General features: G+C 40.4%; 1 protein-coding gene across 18 annotated transcripts in view; it reads left to right on the plus strand.

Moving 5' to 3' along the window:
• The window catches only part of DLG2 (discs large MAGUK scaffold protein 2), a 1,001,432-nt gene that overhangs the window by 296,620 nt on the left and 680,087 nt on the right, over nucleotides 1-24,725 (plus strand). The gene's annotated exons all lie outside the window — the stretch shown is intronic.

Here is a 24,725-nt window from a genome sequence, read left to right on the forward strand (position 1 = left end):
TATTTGAATCTTTTGAACATATTAAGGCTAGATCCTAGCTCTTTGATCAATGTTTTCTATTCAGCCATTAAGCTCTTGACAAGATGCCTGAGTCCATCTGTCCCACAGTAATTTAGGAGCCACAAAGGCACCTCAGTTTGCAAATGAACTAGAGAAGTAGTAGTTTTAAATGTAAGAACATGCTTCTCTGGAGTAAAAGATTGGCATTTACATCTACATCAAGATGTCCTGGCTGTCTTTATGTAGTATGGGTTGCTCATTACATTATTACTGAAGTGTACAAAGAATTTAGACTTGGGTGCTGACCAGACAAGAAAAAAGTTGCTGTCAGTTCCATTTCAAAATCATTTTGCTTGATACAAAATCTATAGAATTGGTGATGCCAAATATTGATCTCTATTCCTCCTGTATTTCCATCTGTGCCTTCTTCTATTGAATTTAATCTTTTTTAAGGAGATACATAATTTGGAACAAAATTTAACTGAATTCTAAGAGGTTTTATTCTTTTTCACCTCTGCAATAATTGCATGAGAAAGCGAATAATTAGTTCAACTGATCACAGGACACAGAGCCCGCAGTTCCTGAACCCCGGCTCTATTGTCAGACACTTGCCTTGGGAAGTAATTTAATTTCTCTGCTTACAGTGGAAAACTGTACTTGCTAATTTCTCAGGAGTATAACACAGCTAATGTTAGAAGAGGACGGGGAAGACCTATCCTGTTCTGCTTAAGGATGTACCCTATGGCCAGATTCATTAGGTCCTTTTCAAGGTCCTGGGTTTCATAGCCATTCCTCAGCCTCTTCATTTCTTGCCATGATCTCCCTTGATCAGATGTTGGGTTTTTTCCCCTCTAAAGCTTAGGAAACCCTATTTCTATTTCTTGATGTTGTGTTCTGACAGAGTTCTTCTTTCTCAATATCTAGGGAGACTACACTTAAATTCTCTTTCTGACCTAGGATTTTCTTTTGCTTCCCCCTTACCCTGCTTGCCCCAGGAGTTTCTTCCTCTCATTCCCTCAAAGACCTGGGGTGCCTGGTCTCCACAGCTACTAATTATCTAGTCATTCCTGAGATGTCCTTCTTTCTTCCAACAATTTCTCTGGTCTTTTTTCTCATTCCTATGAAACCAATTCTCAAGCAAGTTCTTTCCTCCATTTTAATGACCCAGCATCCCTTCACACATACAATTCATTGGCATTATCAAAGGACTCATTTAACTTTATGTGAATAGCTTTGGCCCAGTAACTGACAGGCAAGGTGACCATTGTTCTTCTATTCACTTGTGAAGCAATAGATGCATCATAACATCACTGTGCTAAACATTATGCACCTAATTCCTTAACTAGGGCATCACAATTCACAGCATGTACTGCTTTTCTAGTCCCAGAATTTGGACTGGACCCAGCTTCTTTTATTATTAATAACATCAGTAGCTACAAACATTTTGAGTTTCCTCTGACCAAATATGTGCATAACTGGGCCTCATTTTTACAAAATCAGAGCGTGTTCCCATCTCTTTTTGCCTAAAAATGTATCTACAGTCCTTTTATTAACTGGCTTCCTTTATCCTGCCATGCAATGTCTCTGTGGAGCTGGTCTACCTTAGCTTTCATAATGTCCCATGAAATAAGGTAAAACTTCCAGTCATAGTTCACAAAATACTGGTATGTCCAATACCCCTCTTTGCCTACAGCTCTCACTTGCAGTTTTCTGAGTTTCCTTTCTAGATGGAAACTAATCCAATGTGTTGTCATGGATTTCCTGCCACTCCAGATACTGGAGTTGGGATCTTCTCTTGTTGTGCTACGTATACATGCCAACTTGGGGGTGATGGATGCCTTCTGACCAGTGCAATCTTTTTCTTCTTTTCACTATGGTGGGAGAGGTTTCCAGATCCTGTAGCTATCAGGGATGTAGTGATTATTCACATAGAAGGGTTCTACAGAGAAAGCGATGGCTTAAGAGGAAAGGGTCCTTGTCCATCCTTCCCAGTGTCACCTCTTTCCTCACTTCACAAAGCTGCATCCTTGTACCAGAGATTTCTCTACATGCTGAGTCTCCACAGCTCTTATTCAGTCATTCAGTCTCAAGCAAGCATAAAATCCCAACATCTTTGGGTCACACACATTGTAGGAGCACTTTGCCACATTTCAACAAAGCTCTTGGGACAGGGTCTTTTACAGTTTCTGATTACTTTCCCACTAAACACTGTCCCCTTGAGTAATTTTCTATTCTGTGAAGAACTTGAATTTTCTTTTCTTTTCTTACCTACCTTACTTCAACACATGCAAGGAGTAAGTGGCCATACAAATTATATGGCTTTGAAGAGCCACTATGAAGCAGTCTGCAAGAAAGCAGGTACCATAGAGTAAATTAAGTCTGGATAACAAATTTTGCAGACTCCCAGATCTTTGTTCATGAGCTACAGGGAATACTTTGAATACAGGCTTTTCCTTGGCATACTTAGCTCTTTTACTCTGTTCATTTTTACAGAGAAGTACTAGTACTCTGTCTAGCTCATTTTAACAGAAAGTTTTCTGATTTTTCTCTATTAGAGAAGTTATGATATCTTATGGATAAGATTGCCCCCATGTTATTAAAAACCTGCAGGGTAAAGTAATCTCACAGTAATACCAATAACCTTTGACTACACTCTTGACTTCCCTGGCCTCTCACAAGTATCACAGAGCAAAAAGTAAATCTGCACAATGTTAGATGGGGTTCATCTGCTGAAACATGCTTTTTCAGAGACCCTATTAATAGCTGATTCTATGTTACAGAGGACTATGCACTCATTAATTACTATCTGTAAGAAAAATCTGGACAATTAAATATATGCAGCCACTCATGAAAATCGTAGAAAGGCAAATTATTTGAAACACACATTTGTCTATCTTCTGTCAGCATGGGCTCACAGACATAGAGATGGTCTACACAAGAGCAGTGGGTCTGATCCTTCCTCGAAGCATCACAGTCACTGTGCACACTTGATGCTCAATGCATCCATATCCACTTCTGTCCAGAGACTCCTCCACACACTACTCCCACTGGATGCAGCTGCTCAGCAGCCAGTGCCCACGATGTACCTGAAGGGTACATATTTATCAGGATTTTTACATGCAGGTGGCAATTTGGTTTGCAATACACTTTGCAAGTAGGTGCCCAATTGTGCATTTGCACGTGCCAACTTCTGATTTCTAACAGTGTGGTGTGGACCTGAGGAAAGAGAAAAAGGAAATAAATATTAGTGCAGATAAAAAAGATTGAACAAATTCTCAGTAATTTGTTTCCTGAAAGATTTCTGTGACTATTATCTCTTTTTTATGTATTCCAATAGCAGCTGAGTTTGAAATAAAGTTCTCCTCCAGAGAACAGAGGGGGGCTACTGAGGAGTATCCCAAGGGCCAGGGTGGATGTCCAAGATAAAAGTCCAATTAGAATAGCATAGCATAGCATAGCATAGCATAGAATAGAATAGAATAGAATAGAATAGAATAGAATAGAATAGAATATTTCAGTTGGAAGGGACCTACAAGGATGATCTTGTCTAGCTGCCTGACCAGTTCAGGGCTGACCACATTAATGTATGCTATTGAGGGCTTTGTGCAAGTGCCTTTCTAATACGTTGTAATAAGGCTTGGGGCATTGACCTTCTCTCTAGAAAGCCTGTTCTAGTGTTTGACCATGCTCTCAGTAAGGAAATGCTTCCTTAGGTCTAGTCTGAACCTCCCCTGGTGCAGCTCTGAACTATTTCCACATGTCCTATCACTGGATCCCAGGGAGAAGAGGTCAGCACCTCCCTCCTCCTGAGGGAGCTGTAGGGAGCAGTGAGACTTGTTCATATGCCCTGGGACAAGATTGGATGGAAAGGAAAATGTATTCTGGTATCTGATCTTCAAATGACTGACTCATTTTTATGGTTGTGTTTTCTTTTACATTAGAAAACAGCCTTTTAAAATTACGTGCTCATTTATGCCAAGTTTTAGGCAGAAGAGCACTGTCAGGAAGAGATTTTCACCTCTCAAACAAAATTCTGACAGCTTTAACACTTCAAATCCCCTAGGTTTTTCCCTAGTTGAAGGAAGGATGAAGAAAACTCTGCATTGCTGTTTTCACCCTGGCAATAATACAAGGTTTTTCTTAAATTGTCTGTGCAGATGGCTGTCAGATTTATTGGGTCACTTACTTGCTTCCATATCATCAGTTCAGGTGTCAGAACTCTTTGGGAAAGGAAAGGCGTGCACTGTTAAAAGCTTTCATGGAAGCTACTCAGCAATGACAGTTTATCTCATGCTCAGCTGCCTGCCGCTGCTGCAAACCCCTTTTCACCACACAGATCCTGGTAGTCCTGGGGAGGCACAGAGTGGCAGCCTGGTGGCATCTGACTTGGTGCATGAGGCTTGGAAGTCATCGCTTCCATGGGAATGACCCTCTGTCAGGAAGCAGGATCTGGAGCACTGCAAGTTTTCTGGAAAATCCCTGCATCTGCTGCCTGGTTACCCTGGAGGGGAAGGCGAGGAATAGAAAACAGATTAGCCTGTGTTATGAGACTCAATCCTTTTATTGATTGCCTTTAAGGGATGCTTTTCATGGTGCAATTAGCCAGAACTTTGGATGTAAATCCTTTTTTAGACATTTTTAAGCCTGAGTTAGCAGTAAAGCACATACTTGCTGTCAGCATTCAGGCCAGAGTACAGAAGCAGTCTCCAGCCCATCCTCATCTGCTGATGCACCAAGTTCTCCCCTGACTGATGTGCTTCTCCAGAAATGTCTTCCCTCCCAGCACAAAAACTGATCTTGAACATACACGAGCCAGTGAAACAGTCTGGCTTTGCTGTGGAAAGGCTACTTTTGAACTAATTAAGTGGTCAAGATACATATTGTGTGTAACCCACTAAGTGCTTTGAACATGAGACTGGATTGTTGACCCTTAAAAATCCTCAGTGAGTGCCAAGACATAGCTCTGTAAGAAGAAGCAAAACATCTCCATGAAGGGGAATGAGTAGGCTTGGAACCTCTCTCTGTTAGCAGTGTGCCAAGAGTGGGACAGGCTCCCAGACACTCAGGCAGCTGGCACACAGGGTCTGTGCTGCATCCCCTGTTGCTGTACTCCAAGCTGTGATCGGAATTAGGGAGAAAGGCCACCTTCGGCTGGTTTGGGATGGACGCAGAGTCTTGCATTGCACCTTGTCTCTGGACAAAACACTAAGATACTTGCTATATAGTCACTCCTGATTAAACCTCACAAAACATTAACCTTATTAATATTTAATATTTATATGCAAATCTCAGTCAGCCAATTAGTTTTCTCTGCAGCTTCAGCAGTTTCACAAGAGGCTTATGCTTAAGTACTTTAATTTGTCTTTCTCAAGGAGGCAAAAGTGTTAAAATGGGTTTAATTTGTTTTTTAGTTGTCTTTCCAGGTTTTTTAGGAATCACTTGAAAGATGGTCAGAAGAAGTGTGTTTATTTTCCTTTATTTCCTGCAAAAAGCAGTTGAAATGTTGATACTGAAGCAAAGACAAAGCTTGCCAGTCTAAGTAGGTGGTCTCACTTTATTGACCTACTTACACACCTTTGCCCCCCAAGACATTTTGCACTTTCGGTAACTTTGAATTAGCTGCAGTCTGTATTAATACATTGGATTATTGTATTTAATTTTTTTCTACATATATAGAGTTAGAAGTTAGCCTCTTACTAATAACTAATGTAATTTCTTGTTTTAAATCGGAAGTTGGGCTTTTCCTCATTTGTTGTTCAAGGTTATGGCGATAATTTTCTCCCTCATCTGCTTTGGAGCAGATACAGTGCATGATAGCATAGGATAAAGTGTGTAGCAAAATGATACTGTGATCAGACAGGGCAAAGAGTGTGCAGATTTGATCCAGAAATTGAATAGATGATGTAAAAAACTAACAACCCAAGAAAGTTGTGTGTTTTAACGTACTTCTCTCTGGTTGAAAGAGTTATTTGACACATAGGACACTTAGATGCTCTCAATTTGCTGATGATTTCTCAAATATCTGACACAGTGGGAAAATTGGCAGCACTTGATTTTCAATACTTTGTTGCCATTAATACCCCAGAGCTGGCCAGAATCTGTGTAATATGGTTAAAGCACTGTTGAGTACTGCTGTGAGCAGGGAAAGACCACTTATCTGTGCCAGCCAAACGCGTGGAGCTTACAGCTCAAATCGTCATTACCGCGCTCGAGCAGTGCTTGCAGCACTTGGTGTTAAAACTCTGCGCGAGCACTTTCCACCTCTCTAATGACCCTCATTCGCATTAGGCACCTCTGCTCTTACCATCATTTTCTTGCCACCTGAACTTCACTTTGCCTCTGCTGAGCACCTATTGACTGATTACAGAACAGACACATTTCAGAGCTACCATACCCGCTTTCATTCATTTTTAAGGGCAGTAAATGCATTGGTTAAGCAGGGGGTGCTTTTATTTGTTGGGCTGTTTGTCTTTTAACCTCTTCAAAAACACAAGCAAAGCACTGCCAGGAAAGGTGCAGAGATTTCTCTGCAGACTCAAATGTATTGTCCTCATGTATCACAACTGTTCAAAAAGCTGTAGTAAAACATCCCACTGTGGACAGGCTGTGTGTCCTCTCTTCTGAATAAAGGCAGCACGGCCTCTCTGTACTGAGAATTTATACAGTACAGGGGAAAGGACTGTCACTGAGGTACTTGTTTCATAGGAGTAAGTAAATTAGTGTCACGACTGGGATAAAAATAATTCATTTTTACATGCTAACCCATTCCTTAGCAATTTTTGATATTTCAAGTCATTATCGAGTTGCTAGTTTATGCCCTGTTATCACCTATAACATCTCCCTCATCTTTAAGGCATGATGCTATTTTTTAGGGTTATACTTGGACTTGCTCAACATATTGTCTGTCCCAGTTCAAATTCAACCTGACATCCCAAATGCAATGAGGTTAGTGGTTTCATTGTAGCCTCAAGTGCACAGTAGTATGCTGCTGCACATATAATTCTGCTAAATTTGGACTGTAAGGGGGCCCTAGCACTGAGTTACTATGGAAACAGAATTCTTTTCTTTAGAAAGAAATTCCCCCTAGGTTTAGTAGTGTGAAAAAATTCCTAATGTTAGAGCCCTGTGATGGTTCCCTTCCTTATCCTTTTGTGTCCACACTTTCTTAATAAGAGTTTAAAGATGACTTCTTGTGACTTGTCCACTTAATGTTTAATTTGGTCGCTGAGTTTTCACGATATTTTATTTGAAGGAAGAAACAGTCTTTTTCTTCCCCCAAAGCTGTTTGGATAGCTATACGTGTGAGTGCTGAGGATTCATAAAGGACTTGGCACACAGTGCTGAGCACAGCACAGGCAATGCTTCCTCTTCAGTAGAATATGTAGACATAGGAAGAATCTCTTTCTAGAATGTTATCACATAAAGGCTGGAATGCCTCTGCTCGTGACATTCACCATCTCTCCCAGGTCTTGGGATGAAAGATTTTACAATAGAACCCAGTTAAAAGACTTGCAAGATAGGAAACTTTAGTGTCCCACATCCCTGGAAGTCTTCAAGGCCAGGTTGGATGGGGCCCTGAGTAAACTGATCAAGTGGGTGACATCCCTGCCCATGGTAGGTGATCTTTAAGGTTGCTTCCAACTCAAGCCATTCTATGATTCTATGAATAGAGAACTGTGTCTTATGTGAATTGGACAGGGCAGTGCTTTTTCCGGAGACTATATTTACAAGAAATGTTTTTAGGAGCGGGTTTAGGAGGGACTGTGGGAAAGTCCCATAGCAAGAGAGCTGAGCTAAGCATGAATGGAAGGTGCCATGGCACAGAGAGGTACAAGGAGGCAAAATGGGCTGTCTGTAGAGGAAGAGACTGTATGAGCATGAGGGAGCAGTGGTGAGAAGGGAAGGGACCATGGAGCAGGACTTGAGAAGAGAGGAGAATCAGTAGTCTTTTGAAGGGGAAGATTTGAAACTTGATTTAAATTGAGGAATAGCAGTACTGGGAACCTTAATTATGTTTGTAAATGTGCAGCTTGCCAATGGATAAACTCAACAACTGAGAAACACTCTTTCTTTGCTCATGTGCCTGAATATAACAATCATGTTGAAGTGAGGGAAAAAAAAGTGAGATTTTCCAATTTCGTCACAGCTTGAAATTTCCAGCTCTTTTAAAATTGTTACTGTTTTGAACATAACTTTATATTCTAGTATAAATATGTTAATTTTTTTCATAGTCTTTCAAGTTTATCTCTTCTCCTATAAAGATCACTAAAGATGAATATGTTTTCGAAAAGCTGTTTTGTTTAAGTAGTGAAAAAATGCCGAAGTATTGAAACTCTTTTCATATAGTCCAGCTAGTCTTCAACCACAACTTGTTACTCTTGTCTTGAAGAGCCAGGTTTGTAAGACCATGAAATGAAAAAGGAAGTGAAATAGTTACACTCCATGAACAATTTCTGCTCCTTCCAGTAAATACAAAGCAAATTTAGCATTCTTGTATAATAGTTATGTAAGGAATATGTGGCACAGAGCAACAGTGCATCCTTGGAAGAATATTAGCATATAGATTTTAAATTTAATTAATTTTGATGATCTTCCTTTTCCATATAATATGGGGCTGTAGCGCTTATGGCCAGGTTCTGTGTGGTGCTGAGGGCATTTGCAACGCCCAGAGGTGTCTGGAAGAGCCTTATCATTGCAGAGTGTCCTGGAGACAGACCGACAGTAAAGGTAGCTCTACCTGCAGCCGTGGAAGTTGCCTTGTGAGTAGATTCCTGTTTGTAGCAGGTCTGGTACGAGGCATGAGAGAAGCACCGTATGTTAGAGCAGGGTCCCCTTCTTTTGTTCCTCCTCTAATGTATTGTAAAATACTAGTTGTGAGGACCACAATAAGCGCTCCTAGCTTCTTAATGCGTGTCCAAGGCTAATTCCTGGACACTACTGCACACACATGTTGTCATGGGAAAACAGCAGAGGATGGGAATTGGAGCCTCATACAGAGGATTTCAATAATTTAACCAAATCCTGTGTTCAGCTGAGGCATCAGTCCCTTTCTGAGGACTCTGTTACTAGTTTCTCCAACTAGAGTTTAACTATCAGTGCCTCTTCCAGATCTGGCAAGGAAATGTATTGTGAAACTCACTTATTCCACCCTGTCCCAGGATTTGTTGCACAGTTAAATGCAAGTAGAGACATTTGGAGAGGTTTTTGAAGGTGCAGCTGGTGCATAGGTGTTAATTTTTCATTTACTGGTGCTAGTGAAAGACACCTTCTTGTGCTGTTGCTTTTATAATAGTAACAATGTCTAGGACTTTGCTGTCTTTCTGACTCCACGTGGAAAATAGTTTTAAATAATATTTAGAGAGGATAAACCTATCAAGTGACATGCAGGCAGCTACTGTTCCCTGGCAGTATTGCTGTCATTTCTTTTCTCTTACTGATCAAAGGCAGAGAACTCTGCATTAGGAAGGCTGTACAGTAACCCTGGATAAAATGATAGATTTAAGAAATTTAATTACTGTAAAAAATGAAGGTGGTTGTGCTTAAATGTTACACTGGAGATAACAGTCTCTCTGTGGAAGGTCTTAGTTATATTTTGAAAAAAGGTCAGAAGTATGTTACAGGTTTCCGTGTTGCCAATTTATCAGAAAATGACAAAGGAATAAAGGCTTTTATAAACTGATTTTACTTCTTGTGAATCTGCCATTCTAGACATACTGTCTGAACCCTCCTAATCATGTTTTATTAACCAGAAGCTGAAAAAACACTGCAGACATAGATCTGATGGGGGGGTGGGATTTTTTTTTATGCAGTGACACTGCTATGACTGTTTGAAATACCTTGTATACTAAATTGACTTTTGAAATTAATTTCAGGGATATTAACTTCCAATAAGTGCATAATTTAATTTTGATTCAGAAGAATATTGATGTCATCAGGAAGCACCTACCAGAAGTATTGCAGCACAATTCTTTTAAGCTGCATGAAGCTTAGCAAAGTGGTTAGAGGGAATCAGTTGAATGTTCACACATTTCAACACTTTGTAATTTGCAAAACTTCCAGCCACTGTAGCATTAGTAGTAATCCAAGTACTTTGTCCACTATGACTCCTTTCTAATACATTTTTTGACAATTCTTAGTGTGTTGAAGAATCAGAGCTTATTCCTAGAAGATTTTGTGGGACAGAAATCCTTACCAAAGGCTGTAGATGCACCATCAGCAAGAGCAGTGCATAAGTAAGGAAAACTGCCAGGCAGAATTCACTCAAAACCAGACTAAAATCTTCATTTAGATTCCATTTCTATGTTTCCCACTGAGTATTTTCTACTAAATGCTAGAAGACCACTGTTACTGCAGCAATATACACTTCTTTGTATGGCCAGTTGTTGAGCTGAGCAGATGTGCGAAAGTGACTTTCCCTATAAAAACGGTGTGAGTCACACCCCACGGAGCAGACAGTGATAACTGGAACAACTATTCAGGCTCTGTGGAAATCTGTAAGAACTTTTCTGACTTTCTTAAAGCCAAGCAATGAGTAATTTGGTCGCAGTTGCAGGAGGTCTGCGTGAAAAGAAAATGCTTTGGAGCCCAATGCCTGATGATTTATTTGGATTAATTACTGAACCCAGTCCAGTGCCTTCACCACACAGTCATTCTTCTTGTCTCCACTCAGTATGATTTACACATGTTTTCTGTTTATCTGGCAGCAGTTCTTGGTACTTTGTAAATATCAAGATTTGGACTAGACATCCTGAAATCAAATGTTATGTGCTTAAAAACCTTCAGCATAGAGAAGCGATTGGTAATATGTCACAGTATGGGCCTAATTCCCCACTGCATTGAGCCAGCTGTGCAAGCACATTTGGAAGAACTGGAAAAGGTTAGACTTTCTCAGAAACTGCCATGAGGAGGTGTCAGAGTTCAGAGAAAGGTTCAAGCACTTACTCTAAACTCTCATGACTTGCTGTTGTTTTATTCTTCAGCTAATTCAGTTCCAGAGTAGAATGGGCTGAAAAAAGGCAAAAACACCTGGAGATTTCTCGGCTCTCACTCTCTTGTTCCTCCCCTGTGATTCTTAAACCAAGTTATCATCCAGGGCTTTGCTGCTCATATTGCTATAGCACCCAGAGAGCCTGACACAGGCATCAGAAGAGCACAGTACAAGCACAGATCAGAAGGCTGTCTCAGTGCCAAAGACCTTATAGTCGAGGTGAAAAACCTGGGAAAACAAAGAGAGGCAAGTGGGTAGCTGAATAACAAAAGGAAACAAGAAGCTGATGCTGGCTAGGCAAAGGAACCAGCATACAAGGAAGCAAAACTGGGAGGTTTGGTTGTTTTCCTATATATAGTGTGGAAATAAAAAGTTTTGAGCATTTAGGAGAAAAAAATGAGCTAGTTTGCAGATGTCAAGGAAACTTTCTCCCTAGCATTACATACAGCATGAGAAAAGGCACAGAAGGATTATCTGGATGTTTAGCATTGGCTGTTCAGAGGGAAAATCTCCCATGCCACTGAATTAGAGATAATGGCTGAGGACAGCACATGGAGAGTGTTGACAGTGTCAACAAGCCTCTATTAGATGCAGCAAGGAAGTGGAAGCCCATGCTGGGAGCGTGAAGGGAAGGATAATAAAGTCCAATTGATGAGCTGGAAAAAGGATCTTATGGCAGCATTTAGAATGGTTCTGAACAGGCCAAGTTAGGGTCTGTCATGGTCGAAGAGAAGATAGTATTTACAGAGATGATGAGCTTTGAAAAAATGATCGTTAGTATTGATGGCTAGCACAGACTTCGCCTTCGAGACATCGTGCATATGGAGTTTAACAAGACAAAGGCAGGGAAGGAAAAGGGGTTTGAGAGAGAATGTAGTCTGTCTAAGGCACTCAAAAATCAGTAGCATTTTCAAGAGTGGGTTTTAGGAGTGCTGAATTCCAACACAGAGCTCTACTTGCTGGATCATCCATTGCTCGGGCAACAGCTTATTTTTGTAGCTTTGTGAACTTAGTGTGAACTTTGCATGTTTTTACAATACCATAATTTGCAGAGCTCCAGACTGAGAGCAGATGAGTCACATTGTTTAGGCAGAGAGGAATGTGCCACAGAGCCACTTCTGTAGCACAGAAAATCTCCTTTCCCTGAGGACGAAATCCTCTCTCCTCCCACAAAGCAGCTAGCACGTTTCAGAGCTCCACATCGACTGGCAAGTACATGGCTTATTTTGGCATTTAATTTCAGCATGACTGCTTAAAGATAATACAAAGCATTAAAGCTGTCAATATTTTTGAATGACAAAGACAGAACTGAAACTGTTACTCTCTTTTTCTCTTTCAAGTGACAAACATAATTTGTATTATGTGTCGAGTGTAACTTACTGCACTACAAGGAGAAACCTTTCCAGTTTGCTTTAGCCATATGCCTGTGCAGACACAGTCTGTCTCTAAATGTGTCTGTGCAGCACCAGGAGGCCCTAATCCTCAAACAGGATTCTTATACACTCATTATTTTGAAGTGATATTTTGAAAAGTAATGGAAGAGGATGACAATTTTAAGAGCTACTCTAAGCCTCAGTACAGCACAGCAATTCAAGTGCATTCCTTTCATCTTTTCACATTGCTTCCCTACAGTATTCTCCTTTTAAAGAGAAGTAGGAATTTTCCAAGGAATTCAGCTTTGAAAAATAGGTTTATCTTTGTGTGAGCTGGGGCAGGTCTGTCTCAAGAGCAGAGCTGATGGTTCTGTGTGCAATTTTGCTCCATCCTTTCTGTCTGGTCAGCTTTTACCCTCCACATCACACACTGCCCACACCTTCCCATCTTCAAACCATGCACGGTTTGAAGCATTAAGCAGAACAGATCTGTCATCATCGGAAACCCAGTCGCTATGCTCAGCATCTATCCAAAAGTTCTCATGCTGTTGTAAAGCATGTGAAACAGCTTCAATGCTGCAAATTCAATTTCAGAAGATGAAAAAAGAAACAGCATTTCCCCTGTGGGGTTGGGGAAATTGTGGTTAGAGAGGTATACTTTAAGCAAGACAGAGGTCAAGGAGGAGCACTAAAAGATGGACTCTAGTAAAATACATCTACATCTCTAATAGGCAACTATTAGCTTTCTGCCCACCTCTGTTCACACCATTACAACTATTTTTTTCTGTCATGCAACTGCCGGAGAGGATTAAGCCCAAGCATGATCAGTAGCCAGTTCATACCACTTGTTTTTCAGGAGTAGTCCCTGCCTCTCTTTAATTTTTCACTATGAACATAAACACGGCATCTGTATCATTATTTAGATAACTTCATCCTGTTATGTTTGATTTCTTGCTCCCAGTCCTCCAGTGAGATGAAGTGTTCATTCTGCTATTACAGTTAGGAATCTAATTTCCAAACTGAATGATTCAGTCAGATAATGCCTTTTTTTCTCCCAACTTTTACTTTCACTGCAAGTTTCCAGTTTGAAACTCTTGTTTGAAGAGAGATTAAAACCATTGTATTCAGACTCTTTTATGAGGTCTTGCCAGCGGCATTAGTATTGCTCTGTTCTCTAGAACTGTCTTCTGAGTGTTTTGTAGGACTACAATTACCTTCTCAAGACTTCATGTTGGAGGTTCACAGTCAGTCTGTAATTGACTAATGCCCCATTTCCCCTCCTCCTTCATTTTAATTAATCACTCAGTGACTTACAGAAGACATGCTTTTATTAGTCCCTAAAGTCTTGTTTTCCTTTCAGAGAAACTATTTTTAAATCATATTTTTATAGTGAAAATTCAATCAAAAATCTGATTGCCATTTTCAAGTATAATGTGAATGTTGAAAGCAGTATGTGGATCAAGTAGCATTGCTGTAACAACAGTCTGATCTGTGAAGGACCAGAAAAACCCTGTAAGGATCACTGATTTATTAGAGAAATAAAAAAGTATAGCAAAACCAGAAAACCCCAATTAATTTTCTTGCTAGCCTTGCTAGTTTATACTTTGCTGAACTATTATTAAAAAAAAGAGGAACTTGTTGCCAAAGCCCTGGAATAAAATAATTTCAACATCTTTTAGAAGTCTGCTGGGAATTCACAACTGTACTTTGCCTTTTCAAGAGTAGCACAAGCGCTGACTATCAGCGTGTTCCTCAGACGGCTGAAATCACTTCTCAGAACATGTTTGCATTGCAATGATCTCTCACTGTGACCTGTTGCTGTATTGTTAGCAGCTCTATCCTTCTGCCAGCAAGGGTTCTGCTGATGAGGGTTTATGCAGGTTTGCATCTTTTGTGCAACACATCCCAGGGATGTAAAGAGCATCTGGGTAACTCTGGAACAGGTTGTATGTTATTAATTCCCATGGGCAAATCTTAGAGGATTAAGTAGTGAGTGAACCTGGAAGGGCAGAAGATCAGTGGAGTGACGGAACAGGAAAAGTAGTTCTTCCAGCAGATAACAGCATTTGTGGACACAAATACATAAGGAGAAACATGCACTTGACAAAAAGTCTGCCATGAAAGCAAATTTTTGTCTATTTGCAATGTTCATCTAAGTTTCTCAAAAGTGATTTAATTATCAGAGATTCGTGAAAAGCAAGGGAATGCACTCTAAATATCTGCTTAGCAGCAAAGAGTAAGAAGCAACATGTTAGACTAAGAAGCAAGGATCTATATGGGTGATTGGTTGGGCTCAAAGAGTTACGGTAAATGGGTTTACATCAGGCTGCCAACCCATCACCGGTGGGGTTCCCCCGGGCTCAGTTTTAAAGCCAGTGCTCTTTAATGTTTCCATACATTATCTGAATGCAGGAGTTGAATGTACTTTAAGTAAATTTGCCAGTGACGTGAAATTAGGAGAAAATTTGGGCTACCTTGAAGGTAGAGAGGTCTTACAGAGAGATCTGGATATACCAGAGAACTGGGCAATCCCCAACCATTTGAAATGAAGAACAACTCTGCAGAAAGACATCTGAGGGCTTGGACTGATGGCAAGATGAATATGAATCAAGTATGCCCTGGCAGCCAAAAGGACCAATTCTGCCTTGGGGTGCATCAGGCACAGCATTGTCAGCTGGTCAAGGGAGGGGATTGTCCCACTCTGCTCTGCACTGGGGCAGCCTCACCTTGAGTCCTGTGTGCCATTTGGGGCACCACGAGATAAGAAAGATATAAAGCTATTGGAGAGTGTCCAAAGGAGGGTGAAGGGTCATGAGGGCAAGACACATGAGGAGCGGCTGAGGTCTTGTTTTGTTCAGCTTGGAGAATGCTAAGGGGTGACCTCTTTGCAGTCTACAACATCCATAAGAGTGGCAACAGAGGAGAAGAAGGTGCTGGTCTTCTCTCTCAGTGGGACCAGCAATAGAACATGAGGAAAAGGAATAAAGCTGTGTCATGTTTAAGATTGAATATTAGGAAAAGTTTCTTCACTGAGTAGTTGGTCAGTCACTGGAACAGGCTTCCCAGGGAAGTGGTCATGGTACTATACCTGTCAAAGAGGAACCTGATGATGCTCTTAGAGATAGATTTACTTTTAGGTAATCCTGCAAGGGACAGGACTTGATCCTTATGGATCCCCTCCAACTTGAGATATTCGATGATTTTACATAAGGCAGGAGAGTGAATAAGCAAAATGACAGGTACTAAACTGTCTGCTTTTCATCAGAAATATTGTAAGTAAGAATAGCTCAGGGTCTCTTTGCAGTTGTGTTTGTCTCATGCTAACCATGCTATTCACAAAATATATATACATACTATGGTTCCTTCTCTAAGCCATCATGTTGTCATAAAAACCCCACACATCAACGGAGAGAGAGCCATGATCTTGGTTTATAACAGTAAGCACCATCACCTTGTTCATGTTCCTGTAGTGCCTGATTGTTTTATCCAGTTCTATAGGACAGAGAGGACCATGGGATCTCCAGTGTGTGGGGTATGGGGCGAGGTCAAGAGTGCAGGATTTAGCAGGTGCTACCTGCTTGTTGTTTTCTCTTGACCAAGTTACTTGACTTTTTGGTACTTGTCTTCCCCAACTGTGAAACAGAAACATCACTAGCTGCTGACCTCACACAGCGCTGTGAGGATCAATATATTCACACATTATGCTAGTGAGATCAAAATGGTTCTGTTTCATAGGTGTGAGCCCAGGGACAGCTTGGATTTGCTGTTACTCCTGCACAGCCAACAAGTCTGCCAGATTCTTCAAAGTTTTCTTTGTAATCAACCATTTGGTAGTTAACAGGTCCAGTTTTAACCTTCTATTGCTGAATTAAAGTGATTCTCTAGCTCTAAGCTCAAGGGATTAGTTTTGAATGTCTATTTCCTGGTTTGGTCTTCAAAACGGACAGTAGGATTCCTCCTTTGGAAACAGTACTCTTTCCTTTGCCTTTAAACTGTGAAAGTCCAGGATGAAAAAAACTAGGAGATGGGGAAGTTGGGATCCTCCAAAGCCAGCCCCTGTTTCAGGTTACAGCTACATTTTAATATTACATTGCAACACTGTTCTAAAATGCAGTACAAGACAGTGCCGAATACTAACTTACCAGTGGAACTAAAATGTAAAAAAAGAAATTTGCTGTTGATAATTTTACCTTTTTGAGGCAAAAATTGTAGGTGGAAGAGAAGTCAGAAAATAAATGCCAGATTGACTGTAAACTAATATTTATTACAGTTCACTGACTATCTAGAATTATTTTGTGTTTTCAGTATTTCTCAAATCCAGTTGTTTCTTTAAATGAAAGAAAGCATTTAACCAAGGATATTGAATGAACTCTGCATGATAAGATCAGGACATGTCAATATGTGAATTTTGAACATGGTAATGTGTGTTATAATTTGGTTTTGTAAGCTGGATTTTATCTATTAAAATAAATGCATTGATAAAATGTAGTAAGAATTATATGAATATAAAGCCTTGATAGACATTTTTGTATTGCAAGCTGTTTATTTCTGGAGATCAACTCTTCAAGAAGATTAAACAATGCTGAAGTGATAATTAAGCCAAAAAACTAATAGGCACAGGCTTAAGAAGATGCTGATGTGATGGAGAATAATAGCAATGCTGTAAAGTAGCAAACAGTCAGATTGCCCTTGGTCCTGTGTGGATGTGCAGCACAAACGGCAGCATCACAGGGAGGCTGCTCTCCTCTTGGTGCTGATTTCCAGGCCTGTAGCATCCACTCCATATGGGTAATGCAAAGTGACCCCAGCACACCTCGGTATGGGAAGGGCAAGCAGGGAACTCCTGGCTTCCTAGGATATTGCTGTTCACAGGTCCTCTTGCTGCAGGTCTGCAACCAACACAGGATTGTGAGGAAATTCTTGGTCTGGTCCCTGGGAAACAGGGGTTACAGGGAATGCAGACCATGCCAAGGGGTTCTTCAGAGCCTATTCTTCTGCTGCAGTTACACCTGGTCTTTGCACAACAGTGTTCTGCTCTTACCTGGAAGCACAATATTTTGTTTAGTTATTTGTGGGGCTTAACAACAGTGTTTCTTCATGCCTATCAGACAGTGCATCAGGAGCCCTTGGCAGTGACTTCGCTCCTTGGGACATGAGCGGATTTCTTTCCGCATTCAGCCAGCACCAGAGCAAGAGCTAGCACCTGCCATTTTTTTTTCTTCCCTCCATAAGTTCATTATAATAAAAAAACAAAGCACCCTGAAACATTCAATGTAGATTCAAAGATGTACCTACTGCTTTTTTTCACCTGTGGTTATTAAAAGCTAGGTGGAAAACCAGCAAAACATATTTTTTTCTGTAATTAAATGTGTTTACTTTGCCCATTAGGAGTTCTTATGTATCGTTGCTTTCACTCTATTTAGTTCGCAGCCCTGATCAGAAGCAATCGAAATCATACATTTAGCCTCAGAATCGAAACAAGAGCCTTTTGAAACATTAGGCTTTTAGATTATTCCATTTGCATGCTAGTTAAGGGTTGTTAGGATACTTTCATGTCACATTTTCAAGCTTTTCACTTTAATCAGAAGCTCTAGAAAATATGTCCTTTGTTGGCTGAAAGCCTAAATGCCTCCAAAAATCAGGCATTTCCAGGAGCCAGTTTTAACAAAAGCATCACATGTTACTAAAGCCATGTAATATTACAGGTATCAGAAATTGCTATGCAGCATTAGCTTGTTAGAGAGCTTGGGGTCATTGCTGCAAAACTGAACCAGTCCTGGGTCTGTGCTAGCAACTGAGCACTACAAACAGATCAGAAGAGAAGAACTGGTATGGAATTCCTTAAATCCACACAGTAAGTGTCTCAATAATTTTACTTGGGAATAGGCTTTGGACCACGTGTCTCCACTGTATACATCGTTTAAAGGCTGTGAGCCTAAGTGGATATGAGTGGATAAGGGGCAGAAAGGAAGGGAAGTGGGTAGTGACACATGCTAAAAGGGTTGGGAAGTATGCATAGTCTTGCAATTTTGAAAGAGATTTCAATCTGTATGCTCAATGAATAAGTCAAAACACCTTCTCTGTGAGAATCCAGTAACTCAGGAGACAGTTGCCTTTCCCTGGAACTTGCTCACTCACTGCATGTGACAGATATAGGACTTTCCTGCAATAATTTATGAGTACCATATGTTGCCCTGGTTATTTTGGTAGTTGCATTTACAGTATAAATACATTGTGCTACCCAACAAGGTGTTGTCCAGGTACAAATGGGAAAATGGTAAATTGAAATGATTCTCACCTATCCCTCCAGAGCAAGCAGGGGTCCTTGGGGGTCTGTTGGTTGGGTTTGATGGGACTCTAGAGATCCTCCAAAACCAAGATGTTTAGAAACAGTTGATTCAGCAGACAAAGAGCAAGAAAAAAGTGATGTGGGATTTTAAAAGATTGTTTTCTGGTGAAGGAATCTCCACCAGGCAAACACAAGGAGTAGGCTTGGCAGCTGCCTGAGGAGGATAGTTTTGTCTAGGTCACCACTGTCAGAATGCATAACTGCTCAATGTACATATAATAAATCAAATCGGGATTGAAGTGGTGTATTGATCTATTAATGGTTTTTAATTAACTGGCAAGCAGTAAGTTACCTGTTTAAGATCTCTCTCAGCAGAAAGAATTACTATACACTAGAAATTCGTACAGATTTCTCCACACCTTTCAACACCTATTTCTTTAAAGTCTTGAACTTATACACACACCCACCCCTGCTCACACTCACTCACAGTCACACAAATACACCCACACAAAGCAGCCACCTTCCTCCTCCTGGATTTCCGCCTTTTACACGGGCTGTTTATTGGCACTCACACACGCCCCACGGGGGTGACACATGCGGATCTTACAGACAGGCAGGAAACTCAGTAAGAGAAATGTTTGCATCAGCTCACTGTAAAATCTGGTTTTTTCTTTTTAAAGATTTTCATCCAGCTAAAAATGTAAGTATGTACATACATAAACTAGTATTATAAATTATTTTATTATGAATTGAGATCATAAATATTTATCTATACAGACATTATATATATATATACATACAAAGGAGTCTAGAAACTGTGAATTCCTTCAAACTTCTGAAGGGAAAAACATAAAGTGAGATAAACCACTTGGATCAGGAGAGTGAAATAAGCTGATGTAGAAGTTATTAACCTCAAGTTAGAGTTTAAGAGGCCAAGGCCTGAGGTGAGCATACTCGGAGATACTAAAAAAGAGGACAGAGATATAAATAATCTTGCAACCACAGCATAATGAATCTTCCTAACATATAGCAGGATATAAAGGCCTCCTACCATGATGCTTGGTGTATATGCACATACAGAGTAGAATCACAGAATTGTTAAGGATGGAAAGGACATTTCAGATCATTGAGTCCAACCATTAATCCAACTCTGCCAGGTCTACCACTAAGCCATGCCTCTAAGCACTATGTCTACACCTTTTATACTTTCTTTTTTTTGCGGAAGCGATGATCCACTCAGGCCACAAAAGCAAAGGGAGGAGCAAAGGCACAAACCTGGCAAGTTAGTAAGTTGTTGAATGCCATTTCATGGAGTCAAAAGTGGCTGTAACCACAAGCTTCAGGTGTCTCATGTGGGTCTCCATAGATCTTTAGACAGCATGATCTGTGGGGACTGGTACAGTGGAGAACTTGCAAGGAAGATAATGTGACCAACTCTGCTGTCACTTGGCTACTACAAAACCTACAGTAAGGGAGAATGTTTTGTCCCAGTGGAAAATTCTGCGGTGCAACTGTGTGAGGGCTCATTCCAGCTGTACTTCATTATAAAGTTTGCCTGATTATTGCAATCACTCTGAGGATCTCTTAAATGGCCGAGGTGACTCTATGATTTGTGATTTGTGGCTAAGAGGCAATTTTTAAGTTTCTAGAACAAACAGGAAGGAAATGATTCTTATTTTAGGAGTATGATTCAGCAGCAATGGATCAGCAAAACCAAAGGGCATTGATTTTTCTAGTCAGTGAAGCAAGAGGTGAAAATTTTAATTTATGCCCTTGTCTTTTCTCTCTTTCACAGATATTTTTCTTATGTTGATATGTTAGCATTGGTCAAAATAGAATCTAATATCAATGTAAATAATACAGCAGGGAAGGAAGTGTCTAAATTTCAAGATCTGCAGTAAGCTGACTGTACAACATTCTTTGCTTGTAAAAAGCTCTTTCTTCTTTCTCTAAATTTTATTTTATGCAATCTTTAAGACTAGAACAAAACAAAGAAACCCCTCATACAAGCACCTTATTAACTTATAAGATATATTTAAATGCTTAAAGAATTTACTCTACATTATAGACCATGTACCCTGCCCTAGATAAACAAATAAACAAAGCATGTCTAAACAATGCTATAAGATTTACATAATTAGAAAATACTTTTCTAGTTATCCAGTAATAAGATCATAAAAGTGGTATAAAAATAGATATACCAGTTGGTTGGGAATGTTGCTGTTCTGTTTTGCAAGTCTGTGTTTCACAGTGGAGGCCAAGGTGCATATAGTGTGAAGTTTTTGTCTCCTCCAATTTGATGACCTCATCAGGAGATTGGAAAGGGATGCAATCCTGCATATCACTGAGTATCAGCTGATATCTGTCTGTTCCATAGAGAAGATGAGAAAAAGCCTTTCTTTTGGGCATCATTACCCAGAAGCTGTCTCCAGCACATTTTTTTTACTATCATAGAATCACATAAAGGCTTTGGCTGGAAGCAACCTTAAAGGTCCCTTAAATTAAAGGACCTTAAATCTAGTCCAACCCCTCTGCCATGGCCTGGTAACCTTCCACTAGACCAGGCTGCTCAGAGCCCCATCCAATTTGGCCTTGAACACTACCAGGGATGGGGCATCCACAATTTCTCTCCTCCTGTTCTGAAGACACACAACAGAGAAATTAAGAAAAACAAAAATAATCTGACAGTTCTCAAGGAAAAATATTTCTATAATATGGAATTTTTTATTCATAAGTTGCTAATCAGTAAATCTAGGGACAGTGTGTATTAGGTGAAAGATCATTTTCAGTTATGGAACATATATAATATGACTGAACACATGTTCACTAATTGTACTGAACTGAGATTTTATTGAAGCCATACTCCATGTTTAGGGCATGGTGATAAAACTTTAGGTTATTAAGGGGATAATAACTCATAGAGACAGTTTCCATAGCTGCAGTTTAATTCCCAAATATTTTTGGAAGTTTTTAATTTTTCTGTGTGTGATAGATCCTTTATTATTGCCAGGATCTTGTGAAAGCCATCTTTGCAGTACTGGCGTGTCTCAACTATTTTCTTTCCTGAAGCTATCATTAGGTGGTTTCCATTTGTACATTGGATATTTAGGGAATGTGACTACTGAGCTTATCTTTAGTTTTTTAATCATCCAGACTCTTCTTTAGGGATCAGTCTGAGAACTATTGTATAATGTCATCCTGCAGCAACTGTCTTTGTTGAAAACATGGGCCTGGTTAGAGAGACTGCAATTATTAATTTATCTTCACTTCTAAAGGTATCACTTGTGACTCTATTTTACAAATGCTTTTGTTACAATTGAAAATTACATGAATGACCTGTGAAATCTTCACTTTGGTCTTCCTTGTTAAATTATCACTCTGCTGTTATAATGCTTAGTACACTGTGTTGTGGGAGTAGACATCTGTATTGCTCACCGCTGGGCTGGAAGGATGATCTGGAAGCATGCACCAACGCTATCCCCAAATTTTTGTTAGAGGAAAAATCAGGAAGGCAAGGTTAGCAAAGTTGTATTTGCTGCTTTGTTTGGGCATTGCAAGTACGTGAAATCTGTATTTGTACATTACACCAGTCCTACCGTTATCTGGAGAATTTAGGAATTTTTTTCCTCCGGGAGATGAAAAAGAAATTAAGGTGAAGGCAATCACCTTGCAGCAGCCTTCCAGATTGGTTTCAGATGGCATTATTTGGGTTTTCATCTAGTGAGAAGCCCAATGTCCCTTTTCCCAAGACTCACCTAGTTCAATTGCTTTTTGAATCTGTATTCAGCAGTCACAGCCTGACTGGTTTAGCACTCAGAATGAGACTTGGCAACTCTTGCACATTACCTCTTTCTGTCTGACATCCATGCTAAGCTCACGATTAGCATGGCATAGGCCGTCTATGAAATTTTAAGTGCTAGTTGGCAGCAGGATGACCAAAGCTTGGCTCGTGTTTCTTATCTTTGACACACAGAATAACCAAGCGATTACAGAAAAGCCGTGTTATATTTAGAGAAGGATGGAGGCCTTGTTTCTGAGTCTGAAGCTTCAAAATCGTAATGGCAGGTCTTATCCCAGTGGAAGAGCAGTCTCAGAGCAGATGGACTGTAGCAGTGGCCTGATCTGTGTTGGATTCATGGAAATGATTTCTAAGATGCAAATAGAAGACTGAAAAAAGTGTTTGAGCCATAAAGATAAAATTACCACGTCATTCACAAGGAAAAATGTCAATTACTTAGGTACTTTACCAAAGAAACTCTACTGATTCTATTCTGCCTACCTTCTATTCTTGCACAGAAGTCGAAAAAGGAATTATAAGAACAACATTTACAGTTCTACAGAAAAAGCCATTTTTCCTCTTATGAGAATGTGAAAAAATCTAAGTTTCAAAGTAACTTAAAAATGCTTGAGTGCTTTATCATCCTCATCAGCATCAAAGCAATTCCTGTCCAGGGGATCATTGTGTATGACAAGAAAATGATAAAATCCCCCCCAAAAGTAAATGTTAATTGATTGTAGTGGTTTGGTCTAAAATACTCATTACTGTTTATCTTCTGTGAGATAAGAATTAGGAGAAACGCAAAGCAGGCACCAAACTTGAAAGAATATAAAGAAGTTTATTAATAGACCTAAAGGAAGGGGAAAAAAAAAATTATACCACCTTCAGAATCTCCTCCTCCCCCCACCTTCCTCCCTTCTCCCACTGACAATGTAAAAAGACAGCCCTTAAGATGTTCAGTCTGTTTACCACTTCCATAATAACCTTGTTCAGTCCATTTAGAAAGAGAAGTCTCTTCTTGCTCGTGCTATGAAAACATTATCACAACGAGACAGCCGCCCACTTCCAAATATTGTTCAGTCCATTTAGGAAGAGGAGTCTCTCTGCTCGCATGTGAGTCCCTTCCCCCGACTTGCAGCTTTTCCCGCAACTGCTTTCAAGGGTCCACTCTTGAAGTTTTTTGGGGTATAATTTTAAGGTTGAGCCGTTCAGAAACAAAAACAGAGGCCCTTCTCCTTCCCTGGGAGCAAAGGGTCTTCCTCATCTTCATCGTTAGGACTATCTCTGGGAGCATCTCTAGGAACTGAGGTTTTCTCCTTTCCTGTTTGGAGCAAAAGTCCTCATCTGGTCCATCTCTCCCTGTTCAAACTTTTCATGAAATTACAGCTGCATCAGCATCTGCCTATCTCAGCGCAGGTGCTTTTGCTTACGAGCTGAACACTCCCCCCCCATATCTTCATGAAATTACAACAGGATACTCTGATATATCATAGCTTCACAACAGAATTTCAGCTTTAAGCATCTCCTCTCTCTCTTCCCTCAGGTTTTCAGCTCTTCACAGCAGTAAAAAGGGTTAATCTCACCTCAGCCTTGCAGCTTTGCAGCTGGAATGTTGAATGTTTCTTATCGCAGTGGAGAGGGGGGAGAGCCGAGCCGCTCCAGCTGCCCACGGCAAGGCAGTGGGGGGGGGGGTTCCATAGCTGGAACAGGTCCATCGACTCCAGGATGGCCGTGGCCCGGCCCGGCCTGGCCCAAGCAGGGCCTGGCTGGGCCCGCTGGCCCCCACTCGGGGCCCGCAGCCACCTGTGCCAGCGCCGGAAACGAGAGAGAGCTTGGAGGGGAGTTTGCCTATTCTTAAATGTGGATAACAGAGGTGGTCACAACTTTAAGTGGCTTAAAGAATGGTCCATATTCAAACTGGCCAGCTGATAGGTTCTGTCAGGTCCCAGAGGAAACTGTAAGCACCCCTTAGCAAGGACATCCCTTCCGGGACTATGCTTGCTAACCTATGACATTGATGAACTTGTATCAAGCCTGTCTGTACTAGACACAGCCTTTGTAAGAGATTCATTTCTTCCTAGACTTTAGTCTATGTTAAAAAAACCCAACAGTTAGAGCAGTATTAATGCACTTCAGTGTGTTATATCTTGCTGGAAGATCTTTGAAAGGGTATGGGATGGGTATTATAGATTTCCTTGTGTATTCTGTGGCCTATGCCCAGAAGAAAATATTCAAATGAAAATATCTGCTCTTCATTAACGACACTAAGGGTATGACTGACATTTGAGGAAAAATCCA

This window comes from Corvus moneduloides, chromosome 2 (assembly GCF_009650955.1).
Source record: "Corvus moneduloides isolate bCorMon1 chromosome 2, bCorMon1.pri, whole genome shotgun sequence".
Taxonomy (NCBI): Eukaryota; Metazoa; Chordata; class Aves; order Passeriformes; family Corvidae; genus Corvus; species Corvus moneduloides.